This window comes from Oncorhynchus mykiss, chromosome 10 (genome assembly GCF_013265735.2).
Source record: "Oncorhynchus mykiss isolate Arlee chromosome 10, USDA_OmykA_1.1, whole genome shotgun sequence".
Taxonomy (NCBI): Eukaryota; Metazoa; Chordata; class Actinopteri; order Salmoniformes; family Salmonidae; genus Oncorhynchus; species Oncorhynchus mykiss.
Window position 1 is genome coordinate 40,211,597 of NC_048574.1, and position 16,154 is coordinate 40,227,750.

Genomic DNA, 16,154 nt, shown 5'->3' on the forward strand with positions numbered 1-16,154 from the left:
TTTATCAACCTTTTTGTTTACTTCCGTTTAAGAAACGTTTCTCAACAGAATCAGCGGAATGAATACACCTCTGATCACAGGCCTAAAACCCCTGTTTGGGGTTTTTGTACAGTACTTTGTGACATAAGCTGATGTAAGAAGGGCTTTATAAACAAATTTGATTGATTGATCAGCTCTCGGTGACCAGGGAAAAAAAACTTTCGAAGCCGAACCTTCATATCATAACCGCTAACCACTACACACAGTCTACATTGTTGTCACCATTTTAGCTAACGTCATAGTCAACATAGCTACTAGAGCTAATGGGTCAGTAAACCCGATGCAATCATGCAGTACAGTGTACAGTTAGCAAGCAGTTTAGCAGTTACAACTGTGGGCCCCGATGGCAATAAATTATTAAAACCAAAAGCTTACATTGACTTGGAAGAGTTCCAGTGTTGAATAGCCATAGCCAGCTAGCTAACATAGCATCCCTCTCTGTTTAAGGTGGTTGTTTGAGTAGGCTAAACTAGCTAGCTTCATTTGCTAGCTAAGTAGGTGAAAGTAAAAAATAAACTATGAAATATAGCTAGCTCTCTCTCAATCTCCCTCTCTCCCTCATTTTTGAATAAATTAATTTGTTCAAAACTGTTCAACTATTGTCTTTCTCTCTCTTTGAGTCAACTACTCAAAATCATGGGTTGGTCCCTCCTTTGCTGCTATTACAGCCTCCACTCCTCTGGGAAGATTTTCCACTAGATGTTGGAACATTGCTTCGGGGACTTGCTTCCATTCAGCTATGAGAGCATTAGTGAGGTCAGGTACTGATATTGGGCGATTAGGCCTGGCTCGTAGTCCAATTCATCCCAAAGGTGTTTGATGGGGTTGAGGTCAGGACTCTGTGCAGGCCAGTCAAGTTCTTCCTCACTGATCTTGACAAACCATTTCTGTATGGACCTCGCTTTGTGCATGGGGGTAGTGTCATGCTGAAACAGGAAAGGCTTCCCCAAACTGTTTCCCCAAACTGTTTCCCTAAACTGCACAGAATCATCTAGAATGTCATTGTAAGCTGTAGCGTTAAGTTTTCTCTTCACTTGAACTAAGAGTCCCATCCCAAACCACGAAAAACAAACCCAGACCATTATTCCTCCTCCACCAAAGTTTACAGTTGGCACTATGCATTCGGGTAGGTAGTGCTCCCCTGACATCCGCCAAACTCAGACTGCCATCACTCTAGAGAATGTGTTTCCACTGCTCCAGAGTCCAATGGCTGCGAGCTTTACACCACTCCAGCCAACACTTGGCATTGCGCATTGTGATCTTAGGCTTGTGTGCGGCTGCTCGGCCATGGAAATCCATTTCATAAAGCTCCCGACGAACAGTACTTGTGCTGACGTTGCTTCCAGAGGCAGTTTGTCTCTCAGTAGTGAGTGTTGCAACCGAGGGCTATAGCACTTGGTCCTGTTCTGTGAGCTTATGTGGCCTACCACTTTGTGTCTGAGCTGTTGTTGCTCCTAGACGTTTCCACTTCACAATAACAGCACTTACAATTGACCTCAGGGCATACATTTGACGAAAGTTCCTCTTGTCCAGGTGGGAAAGGGTAGTGTGGAGTGCAATAGAGATTGCCTCGTCTGTGGATCTGCTGGAGTGGTATGCAAATTGGAGTGGGTCCAGGGTGTCTGTGATGATGGTGTTCATATGAGCCATGTCCAGCCTTTCAAACCATTTCATGGCACCAGATGTGATGGCTAAGGGGCGATAGTCATTTAGACAGGTTATTTTGTGTTTTGGGGCACAGGGACTATGGTGGTCTGCTTCAAACATATAGGTATTACAGAGTGGGTCAGGGAGAGGTTGAAAATATAATTGAAGACACTTGCCAGCTGGTCAGCGCATGCTCTGAGTACATGTCTTCGTAATCCATTTGGCCCTGCAGCCTTGTGAATGCTAACCTGCTTAAGGTCTTACATTAGCTACTGAGAGCGAAATCACACAGTCTTCCGGAACAGCTGGTGTTTTCATGCATGGTTCAGTTTTGCTTGCCTAGAAGCGAGCATAGAAGCCTTTAAGCTTATCTGGTAGGCTTGCATCACTGGGCAGCTTGTGGCTGGGTTTCCCTTTGTAATCAGTGATAGTTTGCAAGCCCTGCCACATCTGACGAGTGTCAAAACCGGTGTAGTAGGATTCGATCTTAGTCCTCTATTGACGCTTTGCCTGTTTGATGGTTCATCAGACGGGCATAGCAGAATTTCTTATAAGTGTCTAGATTAGTGTCCCACTCCTTGAAAGCGGCAGCTCTAGCCTTTAGCTCTGTGCGGATGTTGACTGTAGTCCATGGCTTCTGGTTGGGATACAGTATTTTCCAGTCTGAGCTAGCAAAATAGTCCTGTAGTTTAGCATCAGCTTCATCGGACCACTTCCATATTGAGTGCATCAATGGTACTTCCTGTTTGAGTTTTTGCTTGAAAGCAGGATTCAAGAGGATAGAGTTCTGGTCAGATTATCACCTTGAGTTGCACACGTGACATGCTGTTAGATCTTGGGTAAAAATGGATTTAAGTTTTCCTGCATTAAAATCACCTTTGCTTATGGCCCTATACAACTCATTGAGTGCGATCTTAGTGCCAACATCGGTTTGGGGTGCTAAATAGACAGCTACAATAAAATATAGATGAAAACTCTCTTGGTAAATAGCATGGTCTACAGCTGTTGTTAACAAAGAGTCACACACCTCCTCCCTTGAGCTTACGACGCTGCCTTCCGATGCATAGAAAAAACAGCTAGATGTATATTATCCATGTTCTTGTTCAGTCACGACTACGTAAAACAGGATATTCCAGTTCTTCAGGTCCTGTTGATAGGATAGTTTTGAACAGAGCTAATCCAGTTAGTTCTCCAGTGATTGTAGAACAGAGGGTAAAGGCAGTTTATGTACTTGCCGGCGTAGTTTCGTCAGGTTGCCCACACGTCGGCCTCTCTTACGCTGCCTTTTTCTTTTCCGTGCCCCTGGGATTAGGGCCTGGTCCGGGTGAGCAGTATGTCCTGCGCCTCCGACTCGCTGAAGTAGAAATCTTCACCTAAATCCAGGTTAGTGATAGTTGTTCTGATGTCCAGAAGCTCTTTCCGGGTCATTGGAAATAATGCCGGAAACATGTACATCAAAAGTACATCAAAAGTTGGTCGGGAGCCCGTAAAACAGCTACTATCCAATGCAGCGCCATTCGTAACAGATCTCTCAGGTGTGCTAGTGAGGTTATGTGACTGGCCCCTATCAAGTGGATGAGTGACCTTGCAGTAAGCTCTGCTCCCAGGCAGAACTCACACACAGATGACGTCTGCCTCCCCTATAAGATGTAGTCTGGTGCTCTCTGGCTCTGTGCTGTCTGGCTCCGTCTATCTGGGGGCTGCAGTAACCGCCCCAGGGTAGTGAGTCCTCATCGTTTAACCCACAGGCTCCCTTTAAAACCGATAGAACAGGCCCAGCTTTAGAACTTTAACCCTCCCTCAGGCTAACACCATTCTCTCCTCCCCTCAGGGTGGGAGCCATGCCTGTCATACGGAGGCTACTATACACCTGTGTATTCTGTCTCAGTGCTATACTCACACACAAATGACATTGAGTCAGTTCAAATCATGCAACATGCCTTATATTGACATCCTTTGCCAATGTCATTGGACTTGCTAGGTACTGTAGGAAAGGTCAGGACATTGTACAACACTTCCAAAATTATGTAAATTGCATAAGGAATTCTCTTGTGCCTTAAACCAACAAACAAAGATGGTATTTAAACTAGCCTCTCTGGTAGTGGAAAAAGATTGACACATTAAACAAAATAATATTGAAGGGAGGGTGAAGAACAAGCCTGACATTTAACAATACATGCCACTGCAATTTCCTCCCGGATCTCGCCTGTCAGTCTGTTTCACGCCATGTTGTGCTCTTTGTGTTTCATTTCACACCATTTTCACCTCTTACCCTATAGTGTATTTTATTCTCTACATTTTTTATGATACTTCTGGGATAGGATTGTAATGTTAAGCTATCGTCTTTTTCCCATTGGGTACTGAAGCCTGAGGCTATTAGCTAATATAAGCGATAGCGGTGCATATGGAAATGTTGCACATGCAAATGGGATTTACTTTTGGATAAAGAAGTGCGAATGTTAAGATAATCATCAGTACTTCAAATTGAATATTGGATGAAAAAGTTTTAACATTTCTATGTGGAATTTTCAACTCAACTTTCAAAGTATACTGTACATAGTTCTGTTGATTATGTTGAAATTAGATTGATGTAACAACCTGTCAGGCAGGTTAAGTCAATGTATTAAGTTGAAGTTTTACCGTAATTTCAACGTTTACAATGCTGGCTGCAATCAGATGAAAACAGATGCTGACTTTTTTCAAATCCAATGTATTTTCCATGTTGATTCCACGTTACAATACATTAACAAATTAAGTTGGAACAACTTTGATTCAACCAGTGTGTGCCCAGTGGGCTCTGATGGACAGCTCTTAATCATTCACAGGAAGCGACGAGGAAACATTGTATAATAAATCAGTAAAGTTAAAAAGACTTGCCAAAGCCTCCCCCTTTTCTCCTTCACCCAAATCCAGATAGCTGATGTTCTGAAAGAGCTGCAAAATCTGGACCCCTACAAATCAGCTGGGTTAGACAATCTGGACCCTCTCTTTCTAAAATGATCCTCCGCAATTGTTGCAACCCCTATTACTAATATATATTTAACTGACTCTGTTGGAATGCTGTCTTTAATTTCCTTTTGCTGCTCTTTCGTTCATTGTGGTGCTTTATTTCCCTTTAATAAGTTGTCACTTCCCCCAGCCAATTGTCCTTTAAGAAAATTCCATGAATTATGCAGCTTGCTCCTACCTTTGATGGTGCCGCTATCAGTCCAAATCACTTTGGAAAACAGAAGGGAGAAAAGTCTTGGGGTTTTGGGGTTCTTTGTTTGTGAAACCTGCTAGAGGGTGTAGCTGATGTGTTTTCTATTAAAGTGTCTCTCAATGAGCTCCCTGCACAGTAGCGGTGTGTGGGTATAATCACTGGGGAAGCCTATGTGTTGTGATAATTGCGTTGTTTGCTCTATAATATCCTGTTAATTCATATGCCTTGCGACCGTGATACACATATAGGCTAAAAGGCTGAAACAATAAGAAGACATTGTGGCAGAATAAATTCAACCACACCTTTGTTTTATCACATAATATCCGGATAGCAACCTCTGTCCAGTGAAGTCCACAAAGCATATTGCATGTACAGTAACAGACAGTTACATTACCTACAGCATGATCAAGCAAGTTAATGTTTCCGCCACTAAACAACTATTGATTTAGAACCACAGAGTTACAAAGCTGCCTCCACTATTCCAGCACCATTCAACTTCGACATTTCAACATCATCAAATCTCATCTGCTTAGTCTAATACAGTGACAACTAAAAGATACCAAAAAACAATTTAGTCCAATCAATGTAAACTAAATGTGATGTGGCTGTCCATGGTTCGGATTTCAGTGTGTGTATAGCGTGTATGTGTGTGTATAGCGTGTGTGTGCACGTTCGTGCAAGTAGAAAAACATACTGACTCACCCTACCTGTAGAGAAATGCCAATACCATCCTCCTCTCTTCCATGTTGACAAAACTATCTATCACTCTGTCATACAGTGCACGCTTAATTTTTGCTGTCCTAGGCTACCTGGCTAAAATGCTTGCTCACTAACCTAACTTCCATTTATGGGCAGTGTTAGCTAGTTAACATTATCATTCTACATCTAGCTACATATTGAACTTCCATCCGATCAGGCCAGGGGCACAAGAATGTAATGGTTGGATCAGAATCGGCGTTATTATAATTTGCCAGTACAGAGAATTATGTAAAACCATAAGTCCAGATCCCTTTCCCCATCCATTTCTAATTTAAGAAAGGGACAATTTTAGCTAGATAGCTATTGGAGGACAACAACACAACGAGATGCAACAATTCAAGTGTTTCTGTCAATGACGTATGCCCTCAATGGGATTTGATAGGAGTGACGCCAAAATTCATGCTGGCTTCCCTTGACACTTTTTTTGGTGGACCATTCACAGTTGAGCTCGCTCAAGTTTACCTCAACACTGCTTGCCATTTTTGTAATGCTTTTTTATCAAGGGAGGCCAAATGCTCTCTGGCTTCCCTTGCTTTCAATGCTACAGGCGGCAACAACGTCATACTCGTTTGGATGAGACAGCATCAGATAGATGGCCTACACGTCGAGACAGAGGGGTGCTGTTTCACTCGGACGCTTTCTCCTGTGAGATACATTCAGCCTCTTGCGAATTGAAGGAAAACTATGAAACACAGAGAGAAGAAAGATTTAAATATATATATATATATATATATATAGAGAGAGAGAGAGAGGAAGTTTCATCAGCTGAATTCACCTCTGTAAGCACAGATGGTTAGTGCTGACAGCAGAGGACAATAAGGCAATCATGTCAGTCTGTTTAGTGTAACTTTAAATGGCACATAGTGCTTACTTTTTGAGTGGGTGGGCACATGTGGGATGTAGTGAGATTATTGGTTGGTATCCTAGTTCTACACATATACAAAGCACAAGTGCACAATGTGCTCCCTCCACAGGTGGTTGGTGGCACTTTAATTGGGGAAGATTGGCACGTGGTAACGGCTATCATTAGTGGAAAGGTATTAACCAGCCATTCCATTCTCTCCGCTCCAGACATTATTATGAGCCGTCCTCCCCTCAGCAGCCTCCACTGCTCTGCTCTTACTTACACTGTGCAAGGTTATGATTGCCTAAGATACTGTACAGTATGTCTTTGGTGGGCCACACTAAGGTAAAGGAGAGCATAATATGGAGGATTGCAGGTGTATTGAAACCAATTGCACCTGGCAAGTCTCATTATAAAATTACTGGCTGTTGTGGGGAAATTGAGTGTGAACTGCGCTCCTGAATGTTGTGGTGTGTTATGGCATCTGAAGCACTGTAATTATACATCAAGGCTAATCAGAGTGCTGTAACTGATTGTATAACACCGTTTGTTTATCCTACAGTGATGTCAGATCCCAGCGGGAGACATTACAGGAAGGTGGCTGTTGTGACTGGAGCGTGTCTGTGTGGTCTCAATTAGGATTACAAACACAAACAAACAGGTTCAGGTGTTGAATGTAATTTCCCCTGCATGTTTATTAGCTACATGATGATATGGGGTGAGGGTTGGTCAGAGCTGGTCTTTCATGAGTATACCTGCTGAGTTTAAAGGGTTTTGAAGAGCTCCCCAGAGTCTCAGTGCAGTTTGGCAGGACGGAACACGAGGGGAACCGAACAGAACGGTGGAGATCTGAGGGTTGGTAAATAAAAAGAGAGAGGCTTGCCCTTTCAACAGAGCTCTGTGTGTTGTGTGTGTGTGTGTAGTACTTGACCTTGCAATAACATTCCTCTAGATGTCTTGACATTTCTATCGTGAAGCAGGAAAAAGGGCAGCAGATCATCTTTATTATTTCTCAGGAAGTGATCTCTGCTCCCTGCTGTGTGGCGAGAGACCAAACCACATATAATTTACTGGATGCAGCCAGCCTGCCTTGCCGCTTCCCTGCCCGACACTCGCCTGCTGCCTCGCTTTGTTGATTTGCTTATTTTTCTGTGTGTGTGTGTGTGTGTGTGTGCGTGTGTGTGTGTGTGTGTGTGTGTGTGTGTGTGTGTGTGTGTGTGTGTGTGTGTGTGTGTGTGTGTGTGTGTGTGTGTGTGTGTGTGTGTGTGTGTGTGTGTGTGTGTGTGTGTGTGTGTGTGTGTGTGTGTGTGTGTGTGTGTGTGTGTGTAAAACATTCAGGGGATAGTTTCCTGCCTCAGTCAGTCTGGGGTGGACACAAGGAAATGTCCTTCTAGTAACCTCTACATTATCCCCCCAGAGGCCTTCATACATATTGATTGTAAAATAACCAATGCAGGTTTAGACCCCAGCGGCTCTAGTGGTCAGACTTGGATGAATGCCGCCTAATCTTTCGTAGCTGTCATTAGTATATGTGTGTGTGTGTGTGTGTGTGTGTGTGTGTGTGTGTGTGTGTGTGTGTGTGTGTGTGTGTGTGTGTGTGTAAAATCTGTTTTGTACAGTGTTAAAGCTGTATGCTCTCTAAACGCAGAAGAGTTGAAAATGTCTCTGATTCTACAGAGATAAAGACCCATTTTATCACCGACATTGTATTCAATCAATCATTGTGTCTTACCATTCAGATTACTTCCAGCAAATTTTCTGAAAAAGACCCACACAAAATGTCAATGGTGGGATTGCCTCTGTGCTTTACAACAAGGATAGATTGGTCCTGAAATTGTATTTGTTTGGAAAATTGAAATACTGTTCAGGGAAAATCTATAAGCCCCGCTGATGATCGGCATGCAATTTTGAAGACAGATTTCAGTCTAGGCCAGAGTGAAACAGATAGTTTTGCAAAGTTTAACTAATGCAGCTTTCTTGCTCTTGAATCTCTGTTGGAGACACTCATCTACCTGTCTCCATTTGACCTTTCAATCACAATGCCAGCTTTAGCTATATTGTGTGGCAGGCATTGCTCATATCAATGACTGGCATGCATTGAAAAGCTAGATAAAGTGTTGTCCTTGGTGTCAATGTGGAATTTATACCATGATTTAATCGTAACCCAACGTTAATACCTGACTGCAACAAACTCTTTACCTAAGCTTTCTATTTGCTCTATTACCCTTTACATTATTGTCTGCAGAGACATTTGATTAACCTGATTGGATGAATCGCGTGTTTGTTTAAAGTCGCCCACACAAGTAGCAAACCCTCTGTGTGATAGGGTCAGTCGGCAACAGCACACTGCTGATGGTCTCCTCAGGCATTCTACTGGATTCTGTATCTGTATCTGCCTCTGCATATAATGTATAATTTATAATTTGTTATAGTTGCCATTAATAACTACAGTATGCAGGGGCAGATTTCTAACACACTGGCCCATTTCTGGCCCATGAGATCCCCACAATGGCCCATTTTATTCCTTGAGGCCCCCATTATTAGCCAGATCATTTTCATTTTGAGCAAAAAAACAACAAGTTAAACAGGCCCACTAGGCAAAAAAATTGACCAGACCATCTGGTATTTGCCCGAAATGCCAGATGTCCAATTTGCCCCTGACAGTATGTCAGCAATATCAGCAGAATGAACAGCATTCCACTAAAACCTTTACTTCTCTTGTTTCAAAACCTTCCATGCTGAACCACTTGAATCTTCACTTTATTTTTCATTTACTTGTTCTCCCTCTGACTCTCTCCCTCTTGCTCCACTTCTCCTTCTCCAGATCTTCCCGAGCTAGCCAGGCTTGAAATCCAATTTTGTTACAGTTCTATAGTGAAAAATCCTAATAAGCTAACATGATTCTTTTCATTACACAGAAGCCAATAGAAAATAACACTGTATTGTTGTATGTCTGTGATGCTAACAGATGTAGTTAGCGCAGTGGTAGGAGTCCGGGTGACTGTCTAAATGGATCTTCACAGCCAAAGCTTGTTTAGGGTACAGAACACTTTCTTTCTGAGAGTCTGTTCATTATCCAGACTCTGTTCTTACCATCTGCAGGTGCTTCAAATCAATTGGTTTGTTGATTTTCTCTAGCTTGCAGTACATGTAATATACAGCCCTTAGTAATTTTATATTAAGTACCTCTCACACCATCAGGCAGCTCTCTGCTTCTTGCAGCTAGTAGAAGTCCAACACAAAGATACAGTACCTACCATATTCACAGATAGTGCACAACAACATCAATAGTGCACATTCCACCATCAGAACCAGCAGATGTTTTTGCACTGGGCGACTGGGGTTCTACATGCATTCTATATGTGTAAGCTCTTACTTATTCCGGGCCTACACTACACGACTTTCAAAATCCTAACGTTGATGAGCGTCTTATGTTTAAAAATGCTTTTGTCTTGCCAATGTATTGGTGCGCACACTAAACAATGTGGCACAGACGAGGGTCACACGCTACAAGACTCTTCACTTGGTCGTGAGGATTCTTGAAACCACTCTCGCGAAAACAAAAACGGAACATGACTTTGTTTGTCACAAGACGAGACAGACAGTGCCAAACGAAGATTAAGCTTGACAGTGAACAACAGCTGGTCGCACTTGTTGTTTGTGTACTGATTTGTCTGCCAGCTCTTCTCTTGGAAGCCATTTTGTTTTCCTTTTTTTGGGCTACGCTAGCTAGGCTACCTCACATGCTCTGATTGGCTAATGCTGATCACTGTTACCCGAACATTGTCGTTACACATCTCGCACTACAAAAGCATTGCAGATTTTGTGCCGATAAAAATACCGGGACGTCTGGGACGGCTCAAAGACGGGATCGAGAGCCGGGATCGAAAGCCCTCAGATTGCGTCTCTGACCTGCTCATACTAAACAGGCGTCGGTGATGGCCACACGCTACCGAGTAGACAAATCTTAAAAGCGTAACCTCTAAAAATAGAGTAGTGTACGCCCGTCTTTGTTCTACCACACTACATGGTATTGGGTAGACGTAGGAATAGAGCGGTCTAGAGCAGAACTCCTGCAGTGCTGTCTCGGCATGGAAAGGCCGAGGATAAAGCACTTCAATCCTATTATTTGGATTATTACATTTACCGAAGACAGCTGTTTGTAAATGTGCGTAAGCTGCACTTCTACAGACACAGCAATTCCAACATAATTTAATAAGCTGGTCTCACTCTGACTTATGAAATGCAGTGCTATCGTCAGAATACACCATTCATTTATATAGTGGCTATGTGGTAGTTTAATTTATTTTCTCATTGCTTTCACTTTGAGAGATTGATATCTGCTTTCTCTGGGTTCATGTGACAGTTTGTTATGACAGGAGAAAATATTTGATATCCAAGCATTGAGAGAAGAGTTCTATTCTGATGATGATCAGAGAAATCTGAAACTTGCCTTTGAACAATACTTAATTGGCAGGTAACTACATTTCTGTCAGGGCCAAACCGCTACTAAACACGACAATGACAGTGGAAATACAGTTGGATACACAGGAATCATTCCAGACTCATAACAAGATCCTGCCTGACACGTAAATATTGGAATAGTATGAATTTTCAGCGGGCAGGGAAAACATTTATTTGAGCTATAGTGAGTAGCAGCAGCAGGCAATCTATTGGCCGTGGACAGGAGGCAGTGGGAGGGAAGGATGGGCTCTTGATCTCTCATAAATCTGCCAGCCACTCTCTCTTCCCACAGGCCTCCATATTTCTTCATTAAACTGGACTCTGTCAGGACCCAATTTGTGCCCAAGACCCAAGCTCTGGATGCTAACTGTAGCATTGTCACCAGCAAAGGGAGTCATGCTATACTGTACACATCCACAGACAGACAGACAGACAGACACACACACACACACACACATTACACATACACGTAAACACGCACACAATTGTGGTCAGTTGCTATTTCATTTTCATCAACGGCAACTTCTTCTCTGGCAGTAAATGAACTACTCCATAGCACTATGGTATTAAGCTCTGGTCATCCCCTAATTGGCCCAAGCTCCCATTAAACACTATGTACATTAACCAGAAACACATGGAATGCCTTGTGATAGGCCAGACACCTGCCACAGAGTTATCCCTATGGTATTCTACTTCCCGGTGGAGCTCAGCTGTTTTATCTAGACCTGTGCATCCATCAGTGTCAACTCTAATATTGGGTTTCCCCGGCTCCCAACAGGCACCTAATGTTTTTGTTTACGCCGTTTATGTTTTCAGACTTGTGTACTCCCAGGCCCTCGCCTGGTGTTGCTCTCTGACATACTCCTGCCAAACTGCGTGAAAGCAATTTCAGTGTTACATGCACCCAGCCTATTAAAATGCCTCAGCATGATGACATGCGTCTGCAGCTTTGCTCTCTCACTCCCCCCGGTGGACTGGGATCTGACTTCAGACCAGCAGACAAGGAAAAAAGTCTCAAAATCCAGTTTTCCACCAAATTCTGCTCTGTCCCCGTGTCTAATCCTCCATGCTATACTTCACACTCAAACAGACCTCCCGGTGTTCTGTGGTGAACTATTAATCCACGATGCACCACAGAAACAGAAAGTGGTGAATTCCTCTTCAGTCTTTCAGAAGGATGAGGATTGTACACAAGGGGAGGTATTGGCTGAGGACTGGCCATGTTGACTGCTAATTGAGAGGCCTCATGCTGTCTGTCTGTTCCTCTCTGTCTGCCAACTCTGCCAGATCCCCTATGAAGATTCGCTGCCAAACACACACCTCCATGTCCTGCAGGTAGCAGACTGGAATGGGTGGGCCGGGCTGGAGGGATGGACTATTCTCTCAGTGTGGAAAGTTAATCATTTTTACGCTGCTACTCTCTGTTTATTATCTGTGCATAGTCACTTTACCTCTACCTACATGTACATATTACCTCAATTACCTCGACCAACCGGTGCCCCTGCACATTGACTCTGAACCGGAACCCCCTGTATGTAGCCTCGCTACTGTTATTTTATTGTTGCTCCTTAATTATTTGTTATATTTCTTTTATTTGTTCTTCTTCTTAAAACTGCATTGTTGGTTAAGGGCTTGTAAGTAAGCATTTCACGGTAAGGTCTACACCTGTTGTATTCGGCGCATGTGACAAATAACATTTGATTTGATCTGATTTGAAAAGCTGGGCATGGCTGGCCTGGTATTGCTGTATATGCGTGAACAGCCCAACTAGACAGGCCTGGTCACAGTGAGTGTAATGAGCTTTATGAGGCAGTCTCTGTCCTCTCCTCTCACTGGGCAACGTTGCTTCCATGTCATTTCAACCCCAAAAAGTCGATGTGATGACATTGAGTCAACGTGGAAAACTACTTGATTTTGCAAAAAAGTCATCAATGTAAGGGCATTGTATTTTTTTCACCCAACTTTTAACCGAAATGACGTGGTAAAATGTCTTGTTGATTTCACTTTGAATTCACGCTAGATGACATCTCAACCAAATGAAATCAAAACTAGATGTTGAACTGACGTCTGTGCCCAGTGGGCTGTCTGTCTGTCTGTCTACTGTAGGAGAACTCTACTGGGCAGCTGGCGCTACACTGTGCTACATCTGATCCAGCTGGGAGATGGAGAGATAAGCAAACCAGGAGAGAGGGGGTGCTGTGAGTGAGGGGGGGATATGGTGAGCTAGGGCAATAGAGGGAGGTAGTTGGATGGTGTGATTCAGGCCCTGATGTCAGAGTGCTGATGAGAGATGTGCGGGAAGTGCGACACATGAAGCATATCTGATCTGCTCCAGTAGCCCATCTGGGGGCCTCCGGCAAAGAGCTGCCCTCCAGACAAGGCCATTTATCCCACAGCCAGAGCAGCCCAGGCTGGCTCTGTTGCTGACATGCACACACACGAATACACACACACACGCACGCACGCACGCACACACACACACACACACACACACACACACACACACACACACACACGGCGAGAGATTGGACTTTCTCGTTTTTTCTATTTACCTAGATTATTACAGAGTGTGGCTGACATGTTCAATGGGACAAAATAAACAAATCCAGTTTACTTTCAGTTTATTTCTGTCCTTCGTGTGATTGTCACCTCCTTCGTGTCACTTTTTTCTAAGAATAATGTTTATGGCAAATGTACAGTTAATGTTGTGGGAATAGCAACAATCCCAAGCTGTCTCTCTCCTTCTCTCTCTCGCCACCTCTTATCCTACTTTCTCCCCTCTCCTTATCTGCTTCATTGGCCACACTTACGACAGGCGTAAAGAGTATAGGGAGAGTGCTTGTAGCGTTCATATTGCCCTCATTTTGGTGAATGAGATTTAAATTTGATCTGGATAACTCTTCCCTCAGTGAAGCGGGAGGGAGCGGGAGCCATTGAAGCTAATGACAGTACTTTATTCCCCATCACTCTGTTGGCTCCCCCTGGCTGTCCTGCTCTGCCTTAGGCCCTGGGCTGATTACACAGGCAGATTGATGCCTGTCATCAGTTCCCTGGGAATTGGAAAAGGATTCTACTCTTGACGCTCTCTGTGACAAGTCAACGATTGAACTAGTAGTCTGGTCCCGTGTGGCTCAGTTGGTAGAGCATGGTGTTTGCAACGCCACAGACGTGGGTTCAATTCCCACAGGGGACCAGTGAAAAGGAAAAAAAGTTTGCGTATGTATGCACTGCATAAGAGTGTCTGCTAAATTATTAAAATGTAAATGTTATATTGTCTCTAAACCCATAGAACCTGCAGTCAGCTACACTAACCTTCGTCTTGGAGTGTTTCAAACACCATAAGGTCAATGGTTGGCTTGAGGAGTAGATTTATTCTTAGAAGGGATTGGTTCTTGCCGTTGCTTTTCATCTGTCCTGATTGAATGGTCATAGCCATTGAGATCAGTGGAGGAGAGGGAGAAAGGGAGGAGAGAGAGGAGACAGTGAAATTAGTCAGGGAGCTAGAGGAGGTCTTTCTGTCAGATGAGAGGGCGATGCTCCATCTGTATTCACACAGTACTCTCCATCCTCTCTTCTCCCCATTCCTCGCTTTGTGTGCGTGCGTGCACATACTACTTACTGTATGTGTCATTAGAATGTACAGTACATGCTTTCATCACAGAGAATAAGACACAGACCCCAGAGGTGAACCCAGCAGAAGAAGCCTACTGGAGTGTCTTATGTACTGTAATTTACATACTCATATGTAGGGTTGCAATAAATTCCCTGGTTTTCCAGAAATCCCGGTGTGCGGATCCAGGAATCAGCAGGGAATAAGAAAGATATCAGGAAACCTCCAACCAGGATTTATGGCAACCCTAATCATATGGCATATGGGTTACATTTATGATAGATCAAAGTTATCACCGTACACAGAACCAGGCCGTACATACTTAAAATATATATATATATATTAGATTAATTGGAATTTATTGAGCTATTTGATACTGACAGAAAGCGACACCTGTGCATTTTCCATTTTATAACAGGGTTGGGGTGAATTCCATTTCAATTCCAGTCAATTCAGGAAGTACACTGAAATTCCAATTGGTTTCATGGGTTTTCATTGGTTTTCAATTATGAATTGACTGCATTTGAAAGGGAATTGACCCCAACCCTGTTATAAAATGGAAAATGCACAGCTGATGCTTTCTGTCAGTTCTCATTATTCAGTACTTCAGACAAATAATAAAGGTCAGCAAAGCATAAAAGTATTGAAAGTATATTTTATTGATCAAACGCCCTTTCTGTTTTCTGACAGCAAACTTCCACGATGAGCTACCCATAGCCCATTCATTTGCATGCTTTGCTTTGCTGTCAGGACGCTACATATTTTTTGCAATGAATAATTGTTTAGTCAGTGGAGGTACACCAGTCATCTCTTAGGATTCCTAGAGGTTTCACTTTTGACTCCCTCTTCCTGGGTTCATGTCTGTTTAGGGTTAGTCCATCTCTATCACAGTAGCTACATTACTCTAACACCCTGTACAGCTGTCATGCTAATGGTGGTGCTCCGTGCCTCTGCCTGGGTTCCGCTCCAGCTAAAGGTTGTGTCTGATGAGGTTATTGGAGCCATTGAGCAACAGTTTGTTCAAAGCCTGTCTGAAGGACGGTGGCTCGATGAGCTGGAACACGGATAGAAGCCATAATAAATGAAAATAAAAGTTTTGGTTCCACTTAATGACGCCAAAGGGCAGATGGAGGGTGTCTGGATGAAAGGGGAGGGCAGGTGTTTCAACTCAATGAACTGTTATCCTTTCCACTCTAAGGCAGTTGCCTGCCGGAGCTTTTGAAGGGAATTCTTGCTTTTCACATAAGGGTATGTCAAAGCCACGGATCCTCAACCAACACTTTTACTTTTATAAAGGCAATTACTGTCTGAGGGAAGAGAATGTGAGATTTTCTTTGTTAAAGGTTCCACTTTTCTTTCCGTGTGCTTTTCATTCTTTTGTTTTCTATTATTTTATAGAATCCGACATGCCAAACAAAGTTTCCACTTGCAGTGCTACGCTTATTTTTCACTTCTCCATGCTTTCATTCTTCTTCATTCTTTCCGTATCACCCTGTCCCACCTGCACCATATCCTCACCAGCAGTAGGCAGCCATATATACAGTGGGGTCCAAAATGTATTGACACCATTGATAAAGATGAGCAATAGT

General features: G+C 43.3%; 1 protein-coding gene and 1 non-coding gene across 7 annotated transcripts in view; both read left to right on the forward strand.

Annotated features, from left to right (window-relative positions):
* The window catches only part of LOC110533874 (seizure protein 6 homolog), a 208,399-nt gene that overhangs the window by 59,566 nt on the left and 132,679 nt on the right, over window positions 1–16,154 (forward strand). The gene's annotated exons all lie outside the window — the stretch shown is intronic.
* On the forward strand, window positions 14,074–14,149 carry trnaa-ugc. Its single transcript has one exon. It is a non-coding gene; the product is annotated as a tRNA-Ala (tRNA).